Here is an 18,648-nt window from a genome sequence, read left to right as displayed (position 1 = left end):
AAAAATGGATACGCAAAAGAAGCATTTTGATATCAAGTGTCCTATTTAGAAAGTGTTTGTGCATGTGCCTGCCGATTTATGGATCTTAATCTCTTCATCTAGGGTTTTCGTACTATATATTAGTAATAAAACTTGACTTTAGATACCCCTTTTTTCCCCCTTTTTCTGTATCGTAAATTCGTAATAGATGAGTGGGGTCATCTAGGCTCCTTTGTAAACTTATTTTTAATTTTAAGAAAATCCTTTAACAAAAAAAAAACTTGACTTTAGATGAAATATACTACGAAATCTAGCTAATAATTCTCGATCTTATAGTTTCATACCACAAAACGTTTGATAAAATGTCCGGAAAATTTAGATGAAGAACAATTTGTGAATTAGCTAGTCAAATCTGTGAATTTAATGCTTGTTTTAACTATACTCCTACAAGACCTTGAAAATTTACTAATTAATTTACTTTTCAGATGTCTCATACTATAGTATATACTAATGGACTCCGGCTGCTAAAATATAAGAAATTAAGAAGTACGTATTTGTGAGAGCTTAAGAAGAAAAAGAAATATATTCCATTAGTTATGTTGGAGTAAACAAAAACACTAGAGAAGAAAAAAAAACCCTACAACTCAATCAAAACGTAAGAAGGCCAAAAGAATAAACAAAACCACTAAAGAAAGAAAATAACTACAACTCAATCAAAACGTGTAATCTGTCGAACTAAAAGAATAGGAAGCAAGTTGGATCCTATCAAAACAATATTAGAGGTGCATCCAAAAAAATAACAAAGATGTAATAATAAAAGACAAGAATAGAATGCTAAGATGCCAACAAGCTGAAGCCGATCCAAGAAGCTGACTTTGAGGCACCACTTTGAAGAGCTGATGGAGCTTAGAGTCATCTGATGCTGATATTGTAGAGCATTGGCTGGCGGAGAAGGTCCAGGAACCGGAGCAGCCACGGGACCCAGGAGGCCGCCGGTAAAACGTGGATTTGAAGCTTCTGCCCCGACTTGCAGTGACCAGGAATATTTTAATTAGTGACAAAAACCATATGGGAAGAAAAGTTATTCTTTATTTGAGCGAAACGAACATAGTAACAGACTATAAGAAAAGAACAAAAATCTACTTTGCTTCTACCTGAACTCGAAGGATATAACAATTTAAAGTAGAAGATATGATGGCTTATATATAGAAGAAAGATGATCTTATATTATGTATAACGATTAAATTTAAAAGATCTTAACCAAAATACCAGGGACATCGGTGGATTTAACCGAACAAAAATATAAGGTATCCTTCCATGCTTCTCTGCAGTTTCATTTTGAATTCCATGTGCCTTTGATTTATTTTTTTATTTTTATTTTTTAATTTAGGTTTAGAAAATTGGTGACTTTGCTTTGCGTTGGAGTTTATCACTTTTTGTCTTTGTTGTGTGTGGTTTTTCAGATGAGTGTTGCGAGCGATTCTCAAGTGCATTCTTCAGATACTTCGTCTGATGAAGCAGCCAGTCACGAACCACCCTTTTCCACGAATAATGAAAGGATACTTCAATTCTCCCATTTACACGGTGAGTTCTTCTCCCGAATACGTTGTCTCTACGACAAGAAGTGATCATTCGGTACTCCCGTTGTTTTGGTGCAACAATAAAGAATTTGATATTAATGGTGGGTGCGACATATGCAGTTATTCGAATTTTGGCACAGACTATTATTTATGTGTCGAATGTGATAAAATATTTCACAAAGAATGCATCCAATCTCCATCTAAAATCAAACAACCTTACCATCCTGAACATTCTCTCCAACTTTCATTTTTTATATATCGTTATCTTGGTGATATTGGGTGTTTATGTTGTGGAAGAGAAACAACGAAGCTGATGTATTATTGTACCAAATGTAAAGCTAAAATGCATACAGTATGTGCGATGAAGCCGATACCTTTCCTCATAGAGCAACCAAAAAGCCATGACCATCCCCTCACTCTTTTTCCTAGGCAAGCTTCATTAACTTGCAACGTTTGTGGTTTATTGAGAAAGTTTTGTCTTACCTATGTTTGCCTCGAATGCAACTTTGTTGCTCACAAGGATTGTATGAATTCACCAAACATCATCAAGATATCACGTCACCACCATCATATATCCTACACTCCTTATGTCCAGCTCGAAGAATGTTCTTGTGGAGTTTGTCGTAAAAGTATTGACTGTGACTATGGTGCGTATACTTGTGATAAGTGTAGTGATTATGTTGTCCATTCAAGATGTGCTCTTGCGAAGCATGTTTGGGACGGAAGAGATCTCGAAGGTGTTCTAGAAGAAGATGATACAACAAAAGTTGTTGAGTCTTTTGAGAGGATATCTGAAGGAGTGATACTTCATTTTCTTCATGACCATCATCTCCAACTCCAAGTAAGCATACATTATGATGAAAATAAGCTTTGTCAAGCGTGTGTCCTTCCTATCTTTAAAGGTAGCTACTATTCTTGTATGGAGTGTGTGTTTGTCCTCCATGAAACATGCGCAAAAGCTCACCGCATTATTCAACATGCGTTACATCCTCATCCACTTGCATTAAAGATTGACTCTGGATATAGTCAAGGTTACTTCTTTTGCAGTGCTTGTAATCGTTGTATAGGTGGTTTTATTTATCAATGTCCGATAAGGGAATGCGAATTCGACATTGACATTCGGCGTGCTTCAATTTCTGAGCCGTTTGATTACAAAGGTCATGAACATTCCTTATTTTTAGCTTTAGATCCAAGAGAAAAACTCAAGTGTCTCATATGCACAAAAAGATATGTTGTATATGATGAATATGGGTTAAGGTTTATGAATTGTATAAACTGTGGTTTTATCGTATGTATGGACTGTGCTACCTTACCATATGAAGCAAGGTATAAGTATGAAAAACATTTTCTCAAAATTTTATATGGAGAAAAGTTATGTGAGAAAGATTGGTGGTGCGAGGTGTGTGAACATAATTTAAAATACACAAATACAAATGTGTTATATTGGTGCAGTGACTGTTGCACTATTGTTCATATTGAATTTATTAGGTAAAGACCCATATGTGAAGCCTGGTCAGTTTTTCCAAGTAAATGGGAAGGAGGTTGAAGTTCTTTGCAAAACTTATGCTTCTAGACCATTATGCGATAATTGCAAGTATCCTTGTCAAAGAAAAATATTGAAGAGAGACAACCTTATAACATGCTCCCGGAGATGTGGGTCTAAGATTTTTTTTTTGATTCCAATGTGTTTATATATTCCTCTATATATTTAAGTGTAATTTATGTTTTATACTTAAGTTTAAAATGTTAAGCTTTGACATGGATGTGTAAATGTTTGTTTCTTGCATATAATTATTTATAGATGGATCAATGTTGATGAGGCAGGCAGGCAGCGTATTATATAAGATTGTGAGGCATCATTGATCATCATAATCAAAGTCTACTTGAGCTTTTAATATATAACAACAACAAAGATTCTGAAGCTACATGAAATTGTTGTCTTCCATGGCTTCTTCCAATTATAATACTCCACGTTATCGAGTTGAAATGGCAAGATCATCGTCATGGCACCGCATGTCAAATTCTCGTCCTTCAGAATAAAATGGAACGAGAATCTCATGCAGAAATACGCAATGGAAGAGGAGCTAAAAAGAAGAATGAGAACAATGTAGAGTATAAATAGAGATAGAGTAGTATTGTAAACAGGATCCTGTGTGATCATTGTGTAAAGTGTGTGTAACAAACCTGCGTGTTAGTTAGAGTTCAGAGCTGCGTCTCTGTTCAGACGATGAGATAGTGAGAACTGTAACTTACAATCTTATCAAATGGTGCGTTTGTGATCGAGATCGAAGTTATCGCGGAAGATAAGGGTTACGAAATTGGGGATTTTATCAAATCGGAGAAATAACAAGATCAAGATGGTGATGGAGCAAGTTTTGACACCGGTGAAGGAGTTTTCAGCGGTGGAGCTAGCATCGGTTGAGATTTCTGATCAGTTGTCAGAGTTGGGAACAAGGATTAGAGAGTCCGAAGATCACATGGATGCCAAGATCGAGGTCCAAGATCAGCAATTGATAAAGATTAACGATTGGCCAGAACAAGTGACACTCCATGAGGATGATGGTTCAAGTCAATCAAGAGATGCAAGATCACCAGCTCGAGTTCATCAGGTACAATTCTCTTCTCCGGAACCTTGCCTTAGTGAGACTGGGCATGGTATTAGAGAGAATCTTCTTAAGAACGTGGAAATGCCAGTGTTTGAAGGATTCATAATGTACGGATGGATCGCCTGTATTGAACGTTTCTTTCGCATGGGTGGGTACAATGATGCAGAGAAACTAACCTTAGTTTCAGTCAGCTTGAAAGGGGAAGCCTTGAGCTGGTACAATTTCGAAGTGAATATGAGGCAGTTTGAGAGTTGGAGTCAGTTTAAAACAAGATTGATGCATCAATTTGGTAAATCGAAGATTAGAGGACCAGGTTAAAGTCTGTTTCGTATCAAACAAAGAGGAACTATATCTGATTATGTACAAAGGTTTGAAGACTTGTCTTCTCAAGTGACAGGCTTGGATGACCAGACATTAGAAGGGATTTTTCTCAATGGGTTAATTCAGGAAATGCAGGAGTTTGTTCTTATACAAAAACCATGTAATTTGTCGGAGATGATGGTTGTAGCTAGAGCTTTGATGTTGGAGAATAAGGAGAATTATGGATCTGATTATGAAGTGGTTTTGGTAAAAGATTCAGTACAAGAGTCAGATTTAGCTAAAAAGGAGAGTGACTCCTCTAAAGAGATGCAATTGCTTCAGATTGAGGACTCTGTTGGAGTGAAGACAATATGTCAGGAAGTGATTTGTGAAGCAGCAACGACTTTAACCTTGTCAATGATTGATTCTAATCTCAAAAAATAATCATAAGAATCAGTAACTTCAAACTTGGTAACAAATGTTGTTCTCCAACCACAGAAAAGTAAGGTTTCAGTCTTTAATGATGATCAAGATGCATCTTTGACTTGTTATAATGCATTAGGGGATCGGTTTCAGTCACAACCTGGCGTTCTTTTTGTTGATCTAAACTCTGGGTTTGGCAGTGATACATTGAAAACTCAACAAAACGGGATATTAGAAGTTTTAAGTGTCTCTGAAGTGGCAGATTACTACAAGGAGTCAATACGTATGAAGGCAAAATCTTTTGTATATCAAATATTCGATAAAGTGTTTCTTAAAAGGCAAAGTTTACATAAAAAGCTGCAAAAAGAAGAGGGTTCAAGAAACTACAAGCACAAATGGAAATCTAAGGAACTACAAGCAGTCCTGATAATTGGGAGGAATTCACGTGGAAGTGATGTTACATATGGCACCTGCTCTGCTGCAACGGTAGACAAGAGAGGGTATTTTTCTTGTGGCATTGTTGGAGAAAGAAGAATCTGCAGCTCGTTAACCTGCAACAATGGATGTTCAATCCTTTACTTCACCACATTCTGCTTGGTAACACAGTTTGCACAGGTTCTCCATGGGTGCAACAATCAGAAGCTGTAGCAATATGCTATGATGATATTACACGACTTGTGTGCTACTTTGCCCAAACAATAAAAATCAGAGCCACAAATGCGACGTCTAAATCCGGACATGCACTTTCACGGAGTCACTATGGTACAAAAGATGATTGTACGTGCAACAGCTTTGCCTTGGCAGGAATGATCGTCTTCTTTGCTTCTGTGTCAATCCCATTTGCTCCTTCACAGCTTGAGGACAAGTTGTCGTCAAACGGAGGAGTATTGATAAGCACATGAGAGGCACATGTGAGGAGCTAAAAAGAAGAATGAGAACAATGTAGAGTGTAAATAGAGATAGAGTAGTATTGTAAACAGGATCCTGTGTGATCATTAGTATTGTAAACTGGATCCTGTGTGATCATTGTGTAAAGTGTGTGTAACAAACCTGCGTGTTTGTTAGGGTTCAGATCTGCGTCTCTGTTCAGACGATGAGATAGTGAGAACTGTAACTCACAATCTTATCAAAGAGCTAATTAAGAAGCAGTCTAATCGCAGATTCAGAGGATGGTGGTGTTATAAAAACATCTTAAACATTGCATATGTTCGATATACCCGAATCCATTTTCAGAGATGTCATCGCTGCTTATGGTTTCTCCGGTAGAATTTTAAGAGGCGATCGATATTTTCTTCAAGATTCCTAATTTCAGGTGTGTGCCTTCTGCTTACACGCTCAATGCTTTACTCTTATTTCTTGTGAGAAAGAGAGAGAGAGAGAGAGAGAGAGAGAGAGAGAGTCTTGACTTGGTTCCTGAGAGTTTGGTGAAAGCTAGTATAAAAAGTGTGAGGTTAGAGGGATCTACATTTGGGATATCGATCGATGCTCTCTATAGAATTGGTGAGGTAGATTGTGCTACTGAGTTAGTAACGAAACATAAGTATTGACATGTGTCTTAAAGATGATGTCTTGAATGAACAAGCTAGGTTCTAAGCCTAACGTAGTTACATACAATTGTATATTGATAAAGGGGTTGATTAAAGCTGGAGATCTGATTCGAGCTAAAACTAAATGGAAAGAGATGGAGACGAATGGAGTTGACCGGAACAGCTACACATATAATATTATGATTATAGTGCATTTATTAAGGTAGACAATGTTCTTTCTACTCAACGTTTTTTGGAGGAAGCGTTTAACATAAACGTGTTTTTTAAGAGTCCAAAACAATATTATAAAAGGGGTCATTTGTTTACAAGAATGCAAAATCTAACTAATTAGAGTAATGCAAAAAAAAAAAAAGTTGTTTCACTGTTTAATAAACCTTGACACACGCTAACAAGAAAAGAAAGAAAGACAAAGATGTAATAATAAAAAACAAGACTAAATGCTAAGATCAATTTTAGTAATTATTGCGAAAATACATAATTCTTTTGTGTTTTCTGTGTGATATTTATTTTTTTTTATAGGAAAAAGGGAACAACGTCCCCCTTGCTTTTATTAGAATAAACTACAAAAAATCAGAAACGAACAGCTTTAGAAATGGCCATTCCACCAACATCCTCCAACAAAATCGAATAGACTACATCAAGACATGAATCAAAAGATTGAAGACCTAACTGTAAAGAATACGCATAGTTAGCTAACCCGTCTGACAGTCGGTTAGCCTCTCTATACACATGGTGAATCCGGACTAACCAGTCCCTCGAGAAGAAGTCTTGGCACAAGCGTACCAAGAAAGTCAGTGGATGAGCCGCGCAAATCCCTGACTGTAAAAAACCAACAACCAAGTTTGAATCCAATTCCAATTCCACCCGACGATACCCACTATCCCAAGCAATCCGAAACCCATAGTACACATCCCATAATTCTGCCAAGTGAGCGGATTAAACCCCAATATGTAGCGCAAAACCTCGCAACCATGTGCCATTGACATCCCTAATTACACCTCCTGCAGCCGCTGCACCAGGATTTCCTCGAGACGCCCCATCAGTCATAAGTTTAACCCAACCCTCTCTCGGTTTCTCCCATTTGATCATCTTCTCCACCTTTACAGCCTGTAGTCCCCCTCCCTGCACCGTCAAATGAGCTTTTCGAACTTCATCAGCCATATCTCTAATCCATTTCAACCGATCCCTACACAACCACCTCTCACCAAACACATCACTACACCGCCACTTCCACGCCCACCATCCCGCCATACAAAATAATGTTGACCAGTTATCCCTCCCCGGATCCATGTTCTCAAACAACCACTTGAACAAAGACTGAGAGAAAAACTCATTGTGTCTTCGTTGAGGGACCAGTCGCCTCCAAATACCTTCCATTGCCGGACAGTCCCTTAGGACATGCAGAATCGACTCCTCAGCCCTATTACACACCGAACAAAGTGCATTAACTCCAATGTGCCGGCGCACCCTCTCACCATTTGTCATCAGCACCTGATGACTTACCCGCCAAAAGAACAAACAGACTCTCTCCGGAACTACCAGTCCCCAAAGACGCATGTAGAAAAGCCCCATATAGGGTCGAGGCACCGTATTAAGGGTAAGAAGCGCATGCGCTGACTGCACTATAAAAGACCCATCACTAGTACCCATCCAGGACAGTTCATCACGACCCCTGAAAAGCGTAGTAACCACCACCGCATTTAACCGCCGTAAAATATACTCGGGTAGATACTAGCTCAGTCCCACCATATCCCAACCCGAGGTTTCTGACCAATAACTCACAACCAACCGTGTGTCCTCCAGTGGAGGTAAAGCCACCATAGTATGGCTAGCAAGAGGCTCGTCTACTAACCACCTATCTGTCCAAAACCGAATCAAGTGCCCATTCCCAGGCACCCACCCTAACCCAAGCGACACCACCTCCCTCAGTCGAACCCCTACGGCTCTCCATGTAGAAGACCAACAACCCTTTGGGATCAACCAGTCCTTGTCATGAACCACCCCCACCTTATATTTTTTTCATAACACTTTCGCCCAGATGCTTGTCTGATCATTCAAAAAACGCCATCCCACCTTCGCCAGTAACGACCTATTCACATTACGAGCTTTCCGCAAGCCTAAACCACCTTCAGACTTTGGTTTACACACCTTACTCCATGCCAACAAATGTTGTTTCTTCTGCTACCCGTACTCCCCCACAAGAATTCTCGTGATATCTTATCCAACCGCTCCAGTGTTGAAGCCGGTAAGAGAATAACACTCATCGAATGCACAAGGATCGAACATAACACTGATTTTGTAAGCGTCAATCTCCCTGCCAAAGTCAAAGATCTACCTTTCCACCCTGTCAATCTAGAGGACACTCTCTCCAAAACTTCTCTAAATGTGTCCTTATTCATTCGCCTGTGTAGAATGGGCATCCCCAAATACTTTCCAAGCTCCCTAGTTGAGCTAATTCCACTCTCTACAGTGATCAACCTCTCCAAATCCCGAGAAACATTATTAGAGAAAAAGATCTTAGACTTCTCAAGACTCACTTTTTGTCCCGATGCCATACAAAATCGTTCCACCACTCCACGAATCAGCCTCACCTGCGCGACTGATGCCTCAGCAAAAAGAATCAAGTTATTGACGAAGCAGACATGTGACAACTTCGGACCCCCTCTAGAAAGCGTAATTGGTTTCCATTATTTTCTTCCAACCGAAGCTTCAATCTGGTGACAAAGCCTCTCCAAGCACAGAACGAATAATTAGGGTGAAAGAGGATCTCCCTGTCTTAATCCTCTAGCCGGAGTAAATGCATCTGTTTTCTCACCATTCCATAGGATCCGCATAAGTGGTTCCTCCAACCCTGCCATAATCCTACTAATCCAACCTTCAGGTAAACCCGTAGCATCAAGTGTTTCATTAAGGTAGTCCCACCTTATACGGTCATAAGCCTTCTCCAAGTCCAGTTTAAGCAGTATCCAGCCTTTACGTCCCTTTTTTCTTCTCATTGAGTGGACCGCCTCCTGAACTATCACTATATTATCGATGCTCAGTCTCCCTGGAATAAAGCTTGACTGCGCAGGACCAATAAGCTTTGATATCACACTTTTCAACCCATTCACCATCATTTTTGTGATTACTTTAAATAACACATTACAAAGACTCACTGGCCTGAACTGAGTAATGCGATCTGGCTTCTCCACCTTGGCTATCAGCACCAGCAGAGCATTATTTGTGGACTAAGGGAGCACCCCTGACTCAAAGAACTCCAGGACAAATCGAGTCACAGACTCCCCAACAGTATCCCAACACCTTTGATAAAAGACTGGTTGAAACCCGTCAAGTCCGGGAGCCTTAAAGCTTCCCACGCTCTTTACTGCCTCCAGAACTTCTAGCTGCGTAAACTGTCTATTCAGATGTGCTAATGCAGCACTCGACAACCTTTCAAACCCCTGCATTGGCAGACTACCACGGACCACGCTAACATCCTCCAAAGAATAAAGTATTTTATAGTAAGTGAGCGCCATATTCTCCAATTCTGCTTTGTCCGTAACCCACCTATTCTCTGAGTCCCGCAACATATCCTATTCCTTCTCCTGCGAATGATCGTTGATGTGTGGAAGAATGTAGTGTTCCTCTCTCCTATTGCAATGAACTTTTCCCTTGATTTCTGATACCATAACGTTTCCTCATGTGCGAGAGTGTCATCAAAATTACTCAACAACTGCTACCCTTAGCCAGCAGCTCATCAGTCTGCACCAGCTCCAATAAGTCTTGCACCTCCTTTATTTCTTTCACTAGGCTCTCCTTGCGTGCATTGATATCTCCAAAAACCTCCTGGTTCCACTTTCTCAGCTTCCACCGCAACCTCTCTAAAGCTTCAGGTGTGGAAAAACTCGGATCCTAAGATGCCGCTAACAAATCCTTAAAACCCTCATGGCTTAGCCAAGCAGCTTCAAAGCGAAATGGCCTCTGGCGTGGATCCAACCGCTGCAAAGGACACAATTGCACATACAACGGCGTATGATCAGACGAGAGGAAAGGTAAATGAGACACCACTGCATGCTCGACTGAAAACCCATTCCTGCCAGTCATCTCATCAATTCTTAGTATGGTATTGAAATCCCCTCCCATAAACACAGGTTCCTCCAACCCATCCACTATACCTCGTAACTCTTCCCACAGTCCACTCCTGCGAGACATTGTAGGTTCCGCATACACCGCAATTAAGTGCATCACCTCCCCCCCCCCATTTGTTATTTTCGCATGAATAACCTGACTTGACGATCCCACAACCTCCAACTCCCCCACACTAGACCTCCACAGCAGCCACAGGCCACCACTCTGCCATGTTGCATCCACTCTGAAAGAGTTCTCAAAGCCCAACCTCTGACAAATCCGACTTGCTCTCTCCCCCTCCGCATGAGTCACAAATAAGGCTAGTACATCCGTATCAAACTTCTTCATCATATACCGCAATGAACGCCTAAAGTTGGGTTTATTCCCCCCCCCCCCGGCAATTCCAGAACATATAATTCATGATAACTATCAGGTAATACCTTAGAACAGTCGGGGCGAACCACTACTGATCCCCACCCACACCATTTGATCCCCGCTCACTCATATGATCCACATTCTCCACAGAACTCACACTTCTGTCTGGAACCCCGCCACTCTGTTCCTTACTCCCTAAGTCCCCTTCAATCATATTCTCACTTGTGAAAGCCCCACCTTGTCTCCCCATATCACCACTCTACACTCTCAATCTTTTACCTGTAGACACCGCTCCCATGTCCCCCCGTACAGGCCCAAACACCAACCCTCTAGTGGGAGTATTACTCTTCACTCCTCTCCCTTTTGACCCCATATGTTTACCACCTTTACTTCCCCCTATCTTAGCAGACATCTCACCACTCACCCCCTTAAAAGGGGTCCCATGTCCCTCCCTGAACATATTTTTCCTCCCAAATATGCTTATTTCCGGGTCTAACAAATTCAGAGTGTTCTCATTCTCCTTATTCGCATCCCCAACACCCCCGCACTCCTCACATCCTCCAACTCCATGTCTTGTCCCAAACCACTAAAACTGTTGGACTCCATTTGTTGGACCTTCTCCCTCTGCTGTTCAACGGTCTTAGGCGTAAGTGCCTCGCCTGACCCTCCTGCAACGAACACCACCCCCCTATCCTGGCTAACCCCTCTTCTTCCCGTACCTCTGACCTCTGTAAAACCATCACTGGTAGGACTCTCCCTCACAGGATTATCCCTTCCCTGACTCTCCCTGCCCGGGTTTGTGATAGCCCCCTTCTCTTGTACTAGAATAATCTGTCCCGAGACTCGCCTAGGACAAGTATTCCGTAGATGACAAAATACACCACACAAAGAACAGATAGTGTTCAAACCTTCATAAGCGAAAGAGTACCTCTCACCATTCACCATCACTGTGCCTTTCAACGGCTTTCGCAGATCCACTTCGACACACACTCGAGCAAAACGTGCTCTCTCCACCCGCAGCATCATTAAGTCCACCTTTACTAGCTTCCCCACCCCCTCTGTTATCCTTGCCAAGATCGCCCGGTGGTAAAGATTCAAAGGCAGATTCGAGATCCGAACCCACACAGGCGTCGTATTAATGTCATCACGCAAGGGGTCGAATGTCGGTGACCACGCCTGCACCATTAACATACTCCCGAACACCCTCCATGGGCCACCAGTCACCGCCCCTAGATAATCCTCCTCCAGATCAAAACGAATCAAGAAAAATTGCCTCGGCAGATCCAGCACCGTCATTCCCCCTTGCGGCTTCCAAAACTCCCTCAGTTTACGATTCATTGCCGCAATCGTGATATTCCGACCCAACACCTTGACATTCATACACTGGCGATACAACCCGTTCATCGCCTCCAACAATTCTTGTCCCACGGTAATCACCGCCTCACCATCTTCCCCACTTGAAAACTCCAAACTCACTCTCGAGTTCACAAACTCATCATTCAGAACCTGCTCCGGCACTGGAATCCCTCCCCCATTACAACCTTTAACCCTCTCAACCCACGTGCGATCTCGATCTGGCTCCCCTTCCGGTGGTCGACCATCATCCTCCATACTCTCATCCTCATCGCGAACCGCCAAAGCCCTCTCTCCACTAGGGTTCCCAATCGCCGTCATTCTTTCCTTCTCTTTTATTTTCTTGTTTTTCTTTTTTTTAGATTTCTTTAAGACTTTGTGTGTGATATTTATGATGATTGGCTTTTAGTTAAACTAGGTTTTGAACCTTTGCTACGCGTAGGTTTATTTGATATATTTTGATAAAAATGATATATGATTGATTAAGGTAATAAAATATTATCTCATAAAAAAAATTAAAATTAGTACTAAGGAAAAAAATTAGATTTCAGATACACAATTTTTTAAAATATAAAAATCAGTTGTGTTATAAAATCAAATCTGATAAAAAAATCATAAATTTAACTTGACGTCCATGCGAGGCAATCAAACTGATGACCTCACATATCCTAAACCATTTTCTTTGACCACCAGAAAAACGAAACAATTTTATATTCATGAATGTAACTCGTTTTCATATTTAATTGATCGCTACCACCTATGTTTTCTTGTTTTTTATTCAATGTTTTCTTATTCTTCATATTCGTTCTTGTCATTTCATTGTCAAATTTTTGTGTTAATTGTCATCGTAACTTTTACCGTTTGGTTCTTCGTTATACTCTTTTTCTTCTTCTTCCTCGTCAACTTCTTCACATTCTTCCACTGAAAAACTTTTATTTAGACTACCACACAACTTGTTAACCCATCAAACTCCAAGAACAAAATCATTTCTTTTCTCGTAAAATTTATGAAATTCATGATTACCAGCATAGTCAACATATGCACCCAATTATTGACAATTTTATACATATACTTATTTGGTTTTAGATCCACGCGTTTAGAAACTTCTCAAACCAAAATCCTTACTTGGTTTATAATATTTTAAAAATATAATAAAATATACTAATAATTATTTATTTAATATGAATCATATGATATATAGAAATATGAGTACACTATAAGAACATATAAATTATAAATAAATAATATCAATTATATTATATCATCAAATAATATCAATCATATCATATTATTAAATAACCGTAACTGTATATAACAGTAACCGCTTGAACCGTAACTGTATTTAAACGTAACCGTTTGTTAAACGGTTCTGGTTAAGGTTACAAAAATTTCTAACCATAACCGATGGTTAATAAACCTTAACCGTGACAACTGTAACCTTGGTCATGCCTATGTATAGCTAATAAAACATGTGTTTGTCGTCCATCTTTCTTCTTTAAACCTTAAAATTTGACTCAAACATCAAATTAAGGTCTTGCGATATCAATCCTTCTTCCTTAGACCCAAAAATAAAAAAATTAATGAAAGAATATCAACTCATCTATAAAATCGTACACAAAAATATGTTTTACAGCTCATAAGAAATAAAAAGCACAAATGTAGATAAATAAGATAATTTATGTTTTGCATCAATATTTAGAATATTTTAAACTTTTAAAAGGTTTTGAAATATAAAATTTGAACCTTCTAAAAATTTTCAATATTTATAATATTTTAAACTTTAAAAATTGAAGACTTATAAATTTAATAACTTTTTAAAAGCTAAAAACTTTTAAAAGTTTCAATATTTATAATATTCAAACTTTTAAAAAATTTAAATATTATAATTTTTTTTTGAAACTGTTTAAAGTTTTAATTTGATCAAATAAAAAAACAGATCAAACCAAATAAAAATTTTCAACTTGGCNTTATAAATAAATAATATCAATTATATTATATCATCAAATAATATCAATCATATCATATTATTAAATAACCGTAACTGTATATAACAGTAACCGCTTGAACCGTAACTGTATTTAAACGTAACCGTTTGTTAAACGGTTCTGGTTAAGGTTACAAAAATTTCTAACCATAACCGATGGTTAATAAACCTTAACCGTGACAACTGTAACCTTGGTCATGCCTATGTATAGCTAATAAAACATGTGTTTGTCGTCCATCTTTCTTCTTTAAACCTTAAAATTTGACTCAAACATCAAATTAAGGTCTTGCGATATCAATCCTTCTTCCTTAGACCCAAAAATAAAAAAATTAATGAAAGAATATCAACTCATCTATAAAATCGTACACAAAAATATGTTTTACAGCTCATAAGAAATAAAAAGCACAAATGTAGATAAATAAGATAATTTATGTTTTGCATCAATATTTAGAATATTTTAAACTTTTAAAAGGTTTTGAAATATAAAATTTGAACCTTCTAAAAATTTTCAATATTTATAATATTTTAAACTTTAAAAATTGAAGACTTATAAATTTAATAACTTTTTAAAAGCTAAAAACTTTTAAAAGTTTCAATATTTATAATATTCAAACTTTTAAAAAATTTAAATATTATAATTTTTTTTTGAAACTGTTTAAAGTTTTAATTTGATCAAATAAAAAAACAGATCAAACCAAATAAAAATTTTCAACTTGGCCGCTTGATAAATCAAGCTTTCCTGCTCATTCGTTGTTGGAAGCATATTAATCTTATTTATACTGGTTCTGAACCATTGTCTAAAAAATTTCTAGTCGATGTAGGATATTGTGCTTAGTTCTTTGATTTCCATAAATTTAAAATTTTCTTTTTTTAAAAAAAATTCTGTAATTTAAATAATGTTAATAAATGACATGTCAAATCATGATAGGTTGTTTAAAATAATTCTTAATATATAAAATTCTGGAAATCGTATAAAATGTTAATAAGTGATATATCAAATTTCTATTGGTTGTTTAAAATCTTAGGTGGACGGCCTTAGTCCTATTTTTTATTAGTATAGATGCTAACCTAAACTCCTACAAGACCTTGAAAATTTACTAATTAATTTTAGGGTTAAGTTTACTTATGTCTCATACTATATATATACTAATATATGGACTCCAATTCAACAGGCTAATTTTACTTTTCCGATGTCTCGTACATACTAATGGACTCCAATTCAACATGGTAATTTTTCGGCTGCTAAAATATAAGGAATTAAGAAGTACGTATATGTGAGCATAAGAAGAAAAAGAAAGAAAAAAAGAAAAATATTCTATAATAGTGAGTAAACAAAAACACTAGAGAAGAAAAAAAACCTACAACTCAATCAAAACGTAAGAAGTACAACCAAAAGAATAAACAAAACCACTAGAGAAGGAAAATAACTACAACTCAATCAAAACGTGTATGAATCTATCAAACTAAAAGAATAAAGAAAAGCATAGGAAGCAAGTTGGATCCGATCCAGAAAATATTAGAGCTGAAGCTGCGCTATGTGGAGCTAGCTGGTGATGGTCCCATCTGATACTGTGGAGCATTATATATTGACCGGTGAATCAGCTAACGGAGATGGTGAAAGAGACGAGGAAGAGCTTGGTGATCGGACTGGTCCAGGAACTGGAGCAGCCACGGGACCCAAGGAGGCCGGCAAGACATGGATTTGAAGCTTCTGTCCCAACATGCAGTGACTAGGAACCCCGCATATGAATTGTTGGAGTCCCGGTTTGGTTAGAATGATGGTATCAGCTCCGGTATGGTATTTTGTCAGCGGGTTAGACGAGTCACACAGCTGAAAGTCATTGTAAGTGACTTCAGTGACGTCGTGGAAATTGTTGTTGTATGAGAAGACCAAAGAGTCTCCGACTTGAAAAGTTCTTGATGAAGCCCAAGCCTCGTAATCAACATCTATCATCGTCCATCCCTTCGAGTCTCCGACCTTGTGAACGGTTCCTCCAATGGCAACTCCAAAAAGAGTTACAAGAATCAACAAAGAAGTAAAAGCACGTTCTTCTTAGTCAAAGCCATGATCATGTTTTTGGTTCTTAACTTGGGAATGAGAGAAACAAGATCTGAGAGAGATGATTAATGAAAGTAATGAATTTGTTTGGTGAGAGATTGAGAAGGGGTCTACATATTTCTTATATGGAGCCGAGGGGTCGGTTGAGATAATCCTATCCCTGTTGGGATTTGAAGATTAGTTTGATAATTCCTAGTGACTATTTGATTATGTTTTGTTTAGGTAATATTTTTCCTTTTTTTTTCCATATTCGATATGGATACCACGACCGTTTCTACTATGAATTTCCTAGTTTTTTCAACAGTTTTGTTTTTAACAATAAATTTGTTTTAGATATATTTTAAAAAATTTGTTCAAAATTAAAGATAAAAGCATTGATATTATTAACAAAAGTATTTTGAAAAAACGAAGAAATGAATGACTAAAAACATAACAAAAAGAATTACGATGTACAATACTGCACGATTCGATGTCTACAACTGGATTCAAGATATCAAAGGCTCGGCATCCCGACTCGAATCGGTTGAATTCAAATGGATACCACGTACTACAAATCATCTCGCTGACAAGATGGCTAAAGCTTAACGGGCTCAAACTCAACATTATCATCTTCATTTAACTATTCTTTCCTGTATTCGTTCATCTTTTTATCCATGTCCAAATATTTTATAATTACTAAATGGAGAGTGTTAAAAAAAAAAAGAATTACGATGTACACAATAATTACATCTATATAACTAGTTTCCTTATATAAAAAGACTATCATTATGATTTTCAGGATCATCATAATTCATGAAGGTTGGACTATATTTTGCCTTGTTATCCAAAAAAAAAAGAAACGAATATTATAACAAAAGGTTTAGGGAATTGTTCTCTTGTGTTATTACTCTATCCCATAGGATATAACATATATATAGTGATACAACATTAGGGTTTTTGGTTATATACTAAGTAGGCCGATAATGGGCATCCACATAATACAATATATTCATAACACTCTCCCTTGGATGACCATTATAAAAATGTAGTCCCAAATGCGCATATGAGATGCTGCTTCGTTAAAAACATTACCAGGAAAACCCAGTGGGAAAAACCATGGTTAAAGGAAAAAGAGTGCAGCGCGCTTTTACTCCCCCTCTTGAATATATGACGTAGCGGAAGCTAAGATAATACAAAGATCTTATTTAGTCTAAGAATACCTAAGATCAATGTCTTCATGAAATCGTTGAGATCTCTTTGGATCTATCCGAAAACAAGGGTTTATGAATACTCGTCACACAAAAGCTAAAAGCTCTTAATTTTATTAATCAAATCAACTCCCTCATACAATAGGCCTGAATAGGCTTTTTATAATAAAAACCAGAAAACCCTAATAAATCTTTGTAATATTCTAGAAACCTCTAAAGGTAAATCATATAATTAATAATAATGTTAAAATACAAATAAATAAAAATAATCATAATTATGCGCTGCATCAGGTCTCGCCAGCAAAGAAAAGATTCATCCTCGAATTTTGTATCTTCGCTGCATCAGCTCCCTCCGGCCAAGAAAGATTCGCCCTCGAATCTTCAACAACGTTTTCAGCACATTCGATGTTTACAGATTCATCATCACTACCATCGTTTGGTTTTGCCCGATTTTTGCACGGAAACGATCTCACCCGAAATTTGCACGAACCCGATATGACTCAAAATTTGCACGAACCCGGTCTGACCCGAAACTTGAACCAAACCAGTCTGACCGGAATTTGCATGGATCTCTTCTTTAACAACTTCTGTCTCAAACCCTAAATTTGCACAGAGCCGATTTTTGAAACCAGCTTGTGGAAAAACAAAATCCATAACTATAACATCCTCTTCATAGATGTCATAGATGGGATCACCATAGATCTCTTTGTAGATCTTATGGTTTTCTTCCTCTTCAAGAAACAAACTTTCGCTAATCAACATGATCACCAGAATCGTTGTTTAATTGAGAAATTAAAGAGACAAAACTCTGATACCAACTGACGTAGCGGAAGCTAAGATAATACAAAGATCTTATTTAGTCTAAGAATACCTAAGATCAATGTCTTCCTGAAATCGTTGAGATCTCTTTGGATCTATCCGAAAACAAGGGTTTGTGAATACTCTTCACACAAAAGCTAAAAGCTCTTAATTTTATTAATCAAATCAACTCCCTCATACAATAGGCCTGAATAGGCTATTTATAATAAAACCAGAAAACTCTAATAAATCTCTGTAATATTCTAGAAACCTCTAAAGGTAAATCATATAATTAATAATAATGTTAAAATACAAATAAATAGAAATAATCCTAATTATGCGCTGCATCA

At 37.8% G+C, this 18,648-nt stretch overlaps 2 pseudogenes; one reads left to right on the top strand and one right to left on the bottom strand.

Moving 5' to 3' along the window:
- On the top strand, positions 1,219-3,403 carry LOC104700358 (annotated as a pseudogene).
- Positions 15,672-16,321, bottom strand: LOC109125588 (annotated as a pseudogene).

This window comes from Camelina sativa, chromosome 7 (genome assembly GCF_000633955.1).
Source record: "Camelina sativa cultivar DH55 chromosome 7, Cs, whole genome shotgun sequence".
Classification (NCBI taxonomy): domain Eukaryota; kingdom Viridiplantae; phylum Streptophyta; class Magnoliopsida; order Brassicales; family Brassicaceae; genus Camelina; species Camelina sativa.
The sequence above is the reverse complement of the archived record's forward strand: the minus strand, read 5'-3'. Positions and strand labels throughout refer to the sequence as shown.